At 43.4% G+C, this 10,103-nt stretch overlaps 1 pseudogene; it reads left to right on the forward strand.

Moving 5' to 3' along the window:
• Positions 1-8,233: 8,233 nt before the first annotated feature.
• Positions 8,234-8,351, forward strand: LOC126254839 (5S ribosomal RNA; annotated as a pseudogene).
• The last annotated feature ends 1,752 nt before the right edge of the window (positions 8,352-10,103 follow it).

Consider the following 10,103-nt stretch of genomic DNA (forward strand, 5'->3'; position numbering starts at 1 on the left):
ATAGGAGGCATTACTTTCAGAACGACCCTCTTAAGTAACTGTTTCAGTTGGCGTCACAGATAGTAATACAAAGGACTGATCTCGGTGCAACGTGCAGGCCATGAAGTTTGTCCTGCGCTACTTATACATCTATCATGGTAGACATAGGACCAAGTGAGTAAAATGGTCTGACGTCCCGTCATGGACAAACCGCATCAAGAACAACTTAAATTGGAACGATCACATAGATAACGTTGTGGGGAACGCATATCAAAGACTGAGTTTTATTGGCAGAACATTTAGAAGATGCAATAGATCTACTAAAGAGACTGCCTAGACTAAGCTTGCACGTCTGCTGCTAGAGTACTGCTATGCGGTATGGAATCGTTACCAGGTAGGATTGACGAAGGACATCGAAAAAGTTCAGAGAAGAGTAGCTCGTTTTGTAGCTTCGCGAAATAGGGGACAGAATGTCACGGTTCAAATGGCTCTGAGCACTATGGGACTTAACTTCTTAGGTCATCAGTCCCCTAGAACTTAGAACTACTTAAACCTAACTAACCTAAGGACATCACACACACCCATGCCCGAGGCAGGATTCGAACCTGCGACCGTAGCGGTCTCGCGGTTGCATGCTGTAGCGCCTAGAACCGCTCGGCCACTCCGGCCGGCAGAGTGTCACGGAAATGATACTAGAGATGGGGTAGCAGTCATTACAACAAAGGCGTTTTTTTATTGCGCCGTGATCTTTCCAAGATATTTCAGTATTTTCTCCTCCGAATGCTACAATATTTTTTAATGCTCGTCCGCATTCAAAGAATTGATTATTATAATAAAATAAGGGAAATCAGGGCTCACACGGGAAGATTTAGGAGTTCATTTTTCCCGCGTACTGTTCGAGACTGGAACGGTAGAGAAATAGAGTGAAGCGGCTCGATGGACCCTCTGCCAGGCATATAAGTTTGAATTGCAGAGTAGTCATGTAGATGCATATGTAGATACATGGGGTTATCGTGAAATTAATGAATGTGGAATGCATTCATTTGCAAGAATTTTCAAGCTTTTTAATTTATTGCATTATTTTTATACAGAGTGTTGCCATGGCGGCGCAAACTTTGAGAGAGAATAGAAAAAGTTAAAATTACCAGTGTGAGACACAGCACCCAGGTTCGGAAATATCTGAGTTGAAAGTTTCAAGAGAAAATGACTGAAAGTCAAGTTTCCCACTGGACAGCTGACGACAATAAAATCCAAGTATGTGCAGATTTGTAATAATTTTATGTACCTACAACTTTTACAAGACGCTACATTTTAAACAGTTGTTCAAAGTGGCATCGCTCAGCTTCTATGTATCCATGACGCCGTTTGTCACGTTCTCTGGCGTTGTTCACCAATGTCACAAGCAACGAGAATTCTTGCCATGTGATATTTTTCGCTTTCTACAGGTGTCTCCTATGTAACGCTTCTTAAATGACTCGACAATTAAAAATCAAGTAGAGTTTGATGAAGTGAACGAAATAACCAAAAAACTAGACCTCTTCTTGCTACCCATATGTTAGGGAATACCTAACGCAGGTGTTCGCGACTAAGATGCGCAAAATGATCTGGTCTCTATCATGTTAGAACCATATACGTTTAGCGACGTAACCAGACTGGTACAAACGTGGCAATGTTTCGTGGTTCCCGCAAATAAGGGACTCTTGAAACTGGGGAGAAAGAAACGAAAAAAAGACATGCAAAAATTAAAATGTAAAAATTAGTAAAATCGGTCAATCAAATGATGCATTTCTCTTTCATAAAATAATCGAAGTTGGTTTGGGAAATCCGGAGATAAAAATATGCGCATCATTTAACTTCTTTACCTCGGTCAGAGATCAGTCAGCATAAGGTTCAAATGGCTCTGAGCACTATGGGACTCAACTGCTGAGGTCATAAGTCCCCTAGAACTTAGAACTACTTAAACCTAACTAACCTAAGGACAACACACACATCCATGCCCGAGGCAGGATTCGAACCTGCGACCGTAGCGGTCGCGCGGTTCCAGACTGTAGCGCCAGAACCGCTCGGCCACCAGCGGCCGGCAGTCTGCATAAGGACTCGAACATTAGTTAATTGGATCAATAGAACGAAATTGACTAGACGTGAAGAAACATTGCAGCCAAGGCTATGCCGGAACTGAGGACGTCAAGATGCATTTGCTAAATGCAGACTGGAAATATCTACAGAAAACACTTCATGTGAACCAAAAATATAATGTATTCTGAACATAGACATGGACTACCTTCTTTGAAAAAGAGTTGTCCTAAAACATAAAGCCATGTAAATTAGTTGCAGGCTGCAAACAGAACAATAATATCATGCAGAAAAAGCGACTTGGATGATTATGGCGTTAAATCATATTACAAACTGAACTGTAAATTTCTAGGCAAAATAATCAAAGAATTAAAATTTATGTATTTTCAAAGAAGTAAGGAAGGTTAACGTTCCGTCGAGGACGTGGTCGTAAGAGACAGAGAAAAAGCAGATTGAGGAAGAATTGCGAAGAAAATCGGCTTTACCCACAGAAAGGAACATCACAGCATTCATCTTAAGTGATTTAGGGATATCACAAAAAGCTCACATCTATGCTTTCAAATTGGAATTTGAACAACCATAGTTCCAAATACTATTCAACTGTATTACTAATGCATACATTTTCGAGCAAAAAATTCCTTCCGCAACAAGAAAATTGTTCTGGACATAGTAAAAAGTGAGGCAGTAAAATGAAAAATTTTAAGGCTAATACTGAACTGAACAAAGATGGTCCCAATATTACGGACATTTTCAATAAGTTTCTTTTTATGTAAGTAGTACATAATTTAAATCAGAAAACTTTCTTAGTCTACAGGGTACTGTTCCCAATAAAAGCATTCCAAAACAAGTTTACTACACTTCAGCTTCTGTTTTTTACAAGCGTTGCTCGTCATACGCAGTTTTGCTAAACATACCGAAAAGTTTTCTATTACAGAATCTCCCCACATAGCGGCGTTCGAAATATTGATGGAAATCGCTTGGTAAGCCCCTTGTGTACGCCCGACTGAGGGTGATACTGGTTGCGAAGCTGTCAGCGATACATCGATCACTCGATGGGCTCGTCGCCGACAGAATTATTTGTTGTGTCAGATCAGTAGGTACACAGTGGCGTAGGATGTCATGTGCGAATGACACTGCTGTAAGTTACTTAAGCGAAATGAAACACACTTTTAAACAGCGGCGACTACAGTATCAAATCAGTTGTGCACAGTAACATTCGCTCGCCAAAGGTGGCAGCGAGAGGATTCAACATATTAGCAGCTCGAATTCCAGTGACATATAACAATTCAGCATTAGGAAGACGGGACGTCACGAAAATGTGGTCGCACTGATTTGGAACTGAGCATACGATCTGCTCTGGCACCCTATTTAATTTTAAGTAGCCAGAAACAGCAATTTCAAACTGGATTTTGCTACGTTGATAGGAAGCGTAACAACTAAGCCTAACTCGCTGGTCCTATTCTAAAGTGCCGCACTACAAATCCAGACATTTTGAGTTCGAGCTCTGGTCACTCCTACGCTTTATCCATCACTTCTCATTTCTTTTTCCTTTGTCAATATTTGTTTATGTGAAAAATTCCGAGTTGCACCTTTCTTCGGAATCCACGTATAAGAGTGGGTCCCCCTATAGCTGGCTGGGTCAGCCAGTTCAAAGCTCGGAGGAAGGCAACGGCATACCACCTTGAACAGAACCATGGCTAGTACAGCACTGAGGTTTCAAAACAAACTTCTGACTGCTGACAGCTTTACTTACAAATAATTTAAAAGAAAAATTAGTTTTATGACAAAAATACAGCTTAAGCTGTCTATAATGCTTCAGAAATTCTTGTAAAATATATTATTTCTTACGCCACATACGTAGAAAACGTGTTATGCAAAACAGCATGGTGATATACTCGAAGTGTCGAACATTATCGATACGAGCTGATACAGAGACCATTCGGCACGGAACTTTTTAAGAGAATGTATAATTTTTAGTATTCTGATTTTCCTGTAATTACAGGATCAAAAAAAAAATAATGCTTTTTCAACACAAGCTGCTTCAGATAAACCGTGATGAACAGTTTGGATGATTGATTTAAAAAATAGAATCTTGCTGAATATAACTACTGTATCGAAGATCTCCATATTCATTGAACATACATGCCTGCGAGAATTTGTCTGAATGTCCGCCTATGTTACGGGGTTCTATACGATTGGCAGAAAATAGATGTTTGTTGACGACTTACCTTCTTACTGCCATCACTGCGACGTGCTGTTACCGCATTTCACGGTTTACTCAACGTATCTTCTAATAGTAGTTACCATTCGATTCGTCTCAAACTGATGCTAAGCAACGGCTTTGGCCTCTAGAGAGAGACCTTTGTATTGTTGAGAACTACGTCACGTCGCATTTTATTGTTTCTAAGAGGATATGTGCAAAATAATCATCGGGCAATAAAGTAAACTACTCATCGACGAAGCGGAAAAATTCGCAAACTCGATCAGTCAAAAGAACTCTTGCACTATGCTAAAATAATCGAAGAATATTTTGGAGATGCTAAAGATATGCGAACCATTTACGTCCTTTTATTAGATTGGCAGAAATTATCACTCAGATACCAGTTAACTGAATACATAGAACGAAAGAAAGTATATATTAGCAAGTATTTCAGTCAAGGCTATGACGGACCATCCGTCGTGAGTGGCGAGTGCTATGCTACGAAAAGAAAAGTCTAGTCAAAATTTAAACGTTGTCCTTTAAGGTCATGTAGAGGTTAAGATGCTAATCAAGAAGCATCTCTGTATTTCGTAACACTTGAGAACATCTGCAAAATTTTCGCCTTAGCGTGTCACGGTGGTAGGATTTAAAAACTAGTGCCGTGAGCACGCTAAACACATTAAACCCAGCGCTTTGTGCTAGCAGATAAGGAACCACTTGCACACTTAAAAGAGTTCTTAAGGTTCTGACAAACACAACTCATAGAAGTAAGAAGTATAACGAACTGTAGAAATACGTCTTACAATATACGAGGTGTCCCAAAAAGAATGCCAGCCCGAGTCGCCGAGCGGTTCTAGGCGCTACAGTCTGGAACCGCGCGACCGCTGCGGTCGCAGGTTCGAATCCTGCCTTGGGTATAGATGTGCGTGATGTCCTTAGGTCAGTTAGGTTTAAGTAGTTCTAAGTTCTAGGGGACTGATGACCTCAGAAGTTAAGTCCCATAGTGCTCAGAGCCATTTGAACCAAAAAGAATGGCCCGATTTTAACTTGTAATAATATTGAAACAAATGTCGTCACTAAGTAACGGAAACAGCGCTATATGTAATCGGCACGGTCTAGAGTTTCAGAAAAAATCCGCTAGATGTCGCTACGAGCGCTGACCTGGAGCGTGCAGCCAGTCCGCGCAACAGAAGGCATATTGTGTTACTGAATTTAGACGTACTCAATCAGTGATCGCAGTTCAGCGGGCGTTTCATATTAGATTCCGTGGTAAACCACCATCACGAAAGAACATTCGACGGTGGTATAAACAGTTTGAAGAAACAGGGTGCCTCTGTAAAGAGAAAAGTCCTGGCCGGCCACGCGTTCCTGAACAAACAGTGGAGCAAATAGAACGAGCATTTGAGCGGAGCCCCCGCAAGTCTACGCGTCGTGCTAGCCGAGGACTTGCGTTACCGCGCATGATAGTGTGGCGTGTGTTACGGCGTCGTTTAGCCCTCAACATGGTTCAAATGGCTCTGAGCACTGTGGGACTTAACTTCTGAGGTCGTCAGTCGCCTAGAACTTAGAACTACTTAAACCGAACTAACCTAATATCACACACATCCATGCCCGAGGCAGGATTCGAACCTGCGACCGTAGCGGTCGCGCGGTTCCAGACTGTAGCACCTAGAACCGCTCGGCCACACCGGCCGGCGTTTAGCCCTCAAATCCTACCGATTATAACTGGTACAAGCTTTTCGACATACTGACAAAGTGAAGCGAGTGGACTTAAGCAATGCCTGCTAGTTCCCCTGACTTATACCCACAGGAATAAATCAAATGGTGCTATGTTAAACAATGTGTTTACGTTCCTCCCTTACAGCAGCTGATATTCTGGTTTTTAATTCATCAGTGTCACGAGGTAACTTCAGTGACAGAACACATCTTACACTCAGTTTGGAATGAATTCGGCTATCGTCCGTGCAGCCAATGGAGAAAATATTGAACATTTATGATGGATTTTTATAGACTTCTGTCTTTTCTGAGTAATTTAGCATGCAATTTGTTGGTGTTAAGCCCTTCTTCCTAATAAATAATTCTATTTAAAATCGGGTCAGTCTTTTTGGGACACCCTGTAATTCTATACTACGGTCTCGTTAACCTTTTAGGTTTTAATGTTAGGAAGTTAGGTACTGGTAAGCACCTAAGACCTTGCAATACGATATTATGAACGTTTCCGTTGCATCTGACCTGGTAGAAATGGTGTCCCGTCGACGACTAGGTCATTAGAGACGGAATACATCTCGGATGGGTAGAGATACTGACCGTGTCTTTTTCAATGTAACCATGCATGTATTTGCCTCAAGCAGTTTGGGGAAAAACTACAGAAAACTTGAACCCGGATGAGCGCCCGAGGATTTGAACCGCTCATGGGATACCAATAACTTACCACTGCGACATATCGCTCAGTTGTTGTTAGGAACAGTTGGCGTCAAACCATCTTGCTACAAACTACCACACAAAACTTTCAACATTTTTGAAAGATGGGGCATCGAGTGTAAACTGTGTAACACATGAATTAAAACGGTACACCGGCTAGCAACGTGAGGACGAGAGGCTGATAGAGCCTTAAAGTAATACTTTTGTACCCATTGTTGCCGACATCTATTCGTGACTTAGTACCTATTTTTAAAGAATGAAGTATGTTACAGTCACGTATCTACACTGCCCAGTCACATTAATGTGACCGCCGCCTATGTTCGACATCGACGTGCAATAACCACTCACAGGCGGCAAGTGCAGCGCCAGCATTCGAGGATATATGATGCGCGTCGGGGAAGAGGGAGGGGGAATGCAGAAAACAGTGCAGTCGTTGTCGTGATGCGGAAATGTAGAGATTTGTCTGACACCTAGAAGGGCATGATCATTGGCTTTCAGGCCAAGGGTAGAAGCATTTCCGAAACGGCTAAGTTTTTAAATTGTACGCGCGTTTAAAGTATACCGCGCACGGCAAAATGGCGCTATCCAAAACCGGCGCCGAAACAACAATGTTGCACAACATTCTATAGATGACAGGGGTAAATGACGGCTGCAAAAATATATACGGGCGAATAGACGAGCAAGACAACCAACCGTCCAGATGAACCAGGGGCTACCAACAGTGTCTCCTCAATGACCATTAAGCAAACGGTTGACTATCGGCTCCTGCAGCAGGTGCTTTGTTCATTCACCCATACCGACTGCTGTCCAACGGCGACTAACGCTGGAATTTGCACGTCAGTTCTGCAGCTGAACGTCCACAGAGTGGCGACAGGTGGTCTTTTCAGATGAATCACGTTTTATGCTCCATCGGGCAGATGGCCTTTGGCGTGCACGACGTGAAGCGTCTGAAGGGAAACACCCTGCAAAAATCGACGTAAGGGTCCAAGCCGGAGAGCATTCCTTGGGTGGGCTCGTCATTCTAGAAGGCACAATCAGTCAACATAAGTATGCATTATTCTTGGATACCATGTCGAGCCCGACAAGCAGTTTATTTTTATTCGCCATAATAGCATCTACCAGCAGGAGAATGCAACGTGGTACACACTCGCAGTGTATGTGCAGGGATCGAAAAGCACCAGGATTAATTTACCGCGCTCCCTGGCCTCCAAACTCCCCGGATTTAAGCCCAATCGAGAATCTGTGGGACCGCATCGAACGGGCTATTAGCGCCACGGTGTCTTCCAGAACCTCACTGTCACCCTTTTTGCACGTCTCACAGGGGACCGCGGTGCAGAAGGAGGTTATCAGGCTTTTCACAGCTGGTCACGTTAATGTGACTGGACATTGTAGCAGTACAACCCTTTTCCATATCTAAGCCTGTGGCGAAGATCTTAAAATGGAAGCGTTTAAGTTTACAATGATATTTCCTCATTATATTTGTCCTCTGTTTCCATAATGGATGTTGCTGATAAGAACTTCAAGTAAAGTACAAATAAAGGAAATGCTTGGTCTAAGTGTGGCAACGGCCTTGCCGCAGTGGATACACCGGTTCCCGTGAGATCACCGAAGTTAAGCGCTGTCGGGTGTGGCCGGCACTTGGTTGGGTGACCATCCAGGCCGCCATGCGCTGTTGCCATTTTTCGGGGTGCACTCAGCCTCGTGATGCCAATTGAGGAGCTACTCGACCGAATAGTAGCGGCTCCGGTCATAGAAAACCATCGTCACGACCGGGAGAGCGATGTGCTGACTACACGCCCCTCCTATCCGCATCCTCAACTGAGGATGACACGGAGGTCGGATGGTCTCGATGGGCCACTTGTGGCCTGAGGAGGAGTGCTTGATGTAAGTGGTGTAACAGAGAGTATTTCGTATTATTTAGAAGAATGCACAGTTATCTTGATATGTGTAACATAACTTGCGGCTGTTGCAGAAGCTGAGCGTTTATTTTGGAAGGTAAAAATAATTTACGTTTTCAGTTACTCAGGGATGTTTATTCGGTTTGGTAACGCAGAGTGTACATAAAGTCCGGGAACACATTCAATTATTTATTGCACAAGAACTAAACATTGTACAGATGTATACATATTGCATTTTGAAGAGAAACTCCGAAAGTTTTTTTTTATTATTTTTTTACAAACATTCGATATGCGAATCATGAGCGATCCGGCAAACGTCAATATGGTTATCGAATTCTTGCCATACCCGTCCCAGCGTGGCATCGTCGACTGTGGCAGTCGCTTCCCGTATTCTCTCCCAGAGCTCTGCTACATCACGTGGTAGAGGCGGTACACACACCAGATCTTTAATGTGTCCCCACAGAAAAAAGTCACACGGAGTGAGATCTGGTGATCGGGGAGGCCATTTCATGAAACAGCTGTCCCCTTCTGCAGGACGGCCGATCCATCGATGCGGCAGCTCCGTGTTCAGGTATCCACGAACTTCACGATGAGAATTGGGTGGAGCCCCATGCTACTGAAAGATGAACGGAGAGTCCGATTGCATTTGAGGCATCAGCCATTGCTGTTCAAGTAGGAATATCCAGTGACAGTGCTCTCGGCGAAGAAGAATGGCCCAACAGTTTTCAACGTGACAAGGCACAAAAAACATTTACCTTTGGGGAATCAGGCTCAAATTCAATGCGTTTATGTGGATACTTTGTACTCCAGATTATACATTTATGCCTGTTCACTTTCCCATTAGTGTGAAAAGTGGCTTCGTCGCTAAAAATTAAGCGATCAGCAATGTCATCCCCATCCTCATTCAACTGTTGCAACTGCGAACAAAACTCAAAACGCTTGTCTTTGTCGTCGTCATTGAGCTTCTGCACTAGCTTCTATTTGAATGGTTTCATAGACAGCTTCTGTTGCAGGACTTTCCACTCTGTCATTGGAGCCATTTCGAGTCCACGGTATGCACGAGGCACTGATTTCTTCGGACTCCTTATGAATGTCTCTCGTACGCGCTCCACATTCACTTCACTCACACTGGGACGTCCGCTTCTCTTTGCCGGGCACAAGTAACCCGTCGTAACGAATTTTTTGTGCCAGTGGTAAATGGCCTTCCTTGTTGATGCTTCTTACCGTACTTGGTTCTAAACATCCGTTGAACAGCTGTAGCACACTTATTTTTGTCGAACTCCTACAAACAGAAAGCTCGCTCCGTACCTGAACTCGTCATGTTTGCGACTAGCGCTGACTATCAGCAAATTGCCAAACTACGGTTTGGCGGTGTACACGAAAAAAAACTTTCAGGGTTTCTCTTCAAAATGACATGCTCCTTTGATAGTGTGCTCCTTTCGAGCATAGCCTGTTGGCAGTGCACTGTGGTAATCCATAAATCACGCAGCATCGCCTTGCCCGATGACTGCTTGGTGTTCGCCTTTTTATGC

Source organism: Schistocerca nitens, chromosome 4 (genome assembly GCF_023898315.1).
Source record: "Schistocerca nitens isolate TAMUIC-IGC-003100 chromosome 4, iqSchNite1.1, whole genome shotgun sequence".
Classification (NCBI taxonomy): Eukaryota; Metazoa; Arthropoda; class Insecta; order Orthoptera; family Acrididae; genus Schistocerca; species Schistocerca nitens.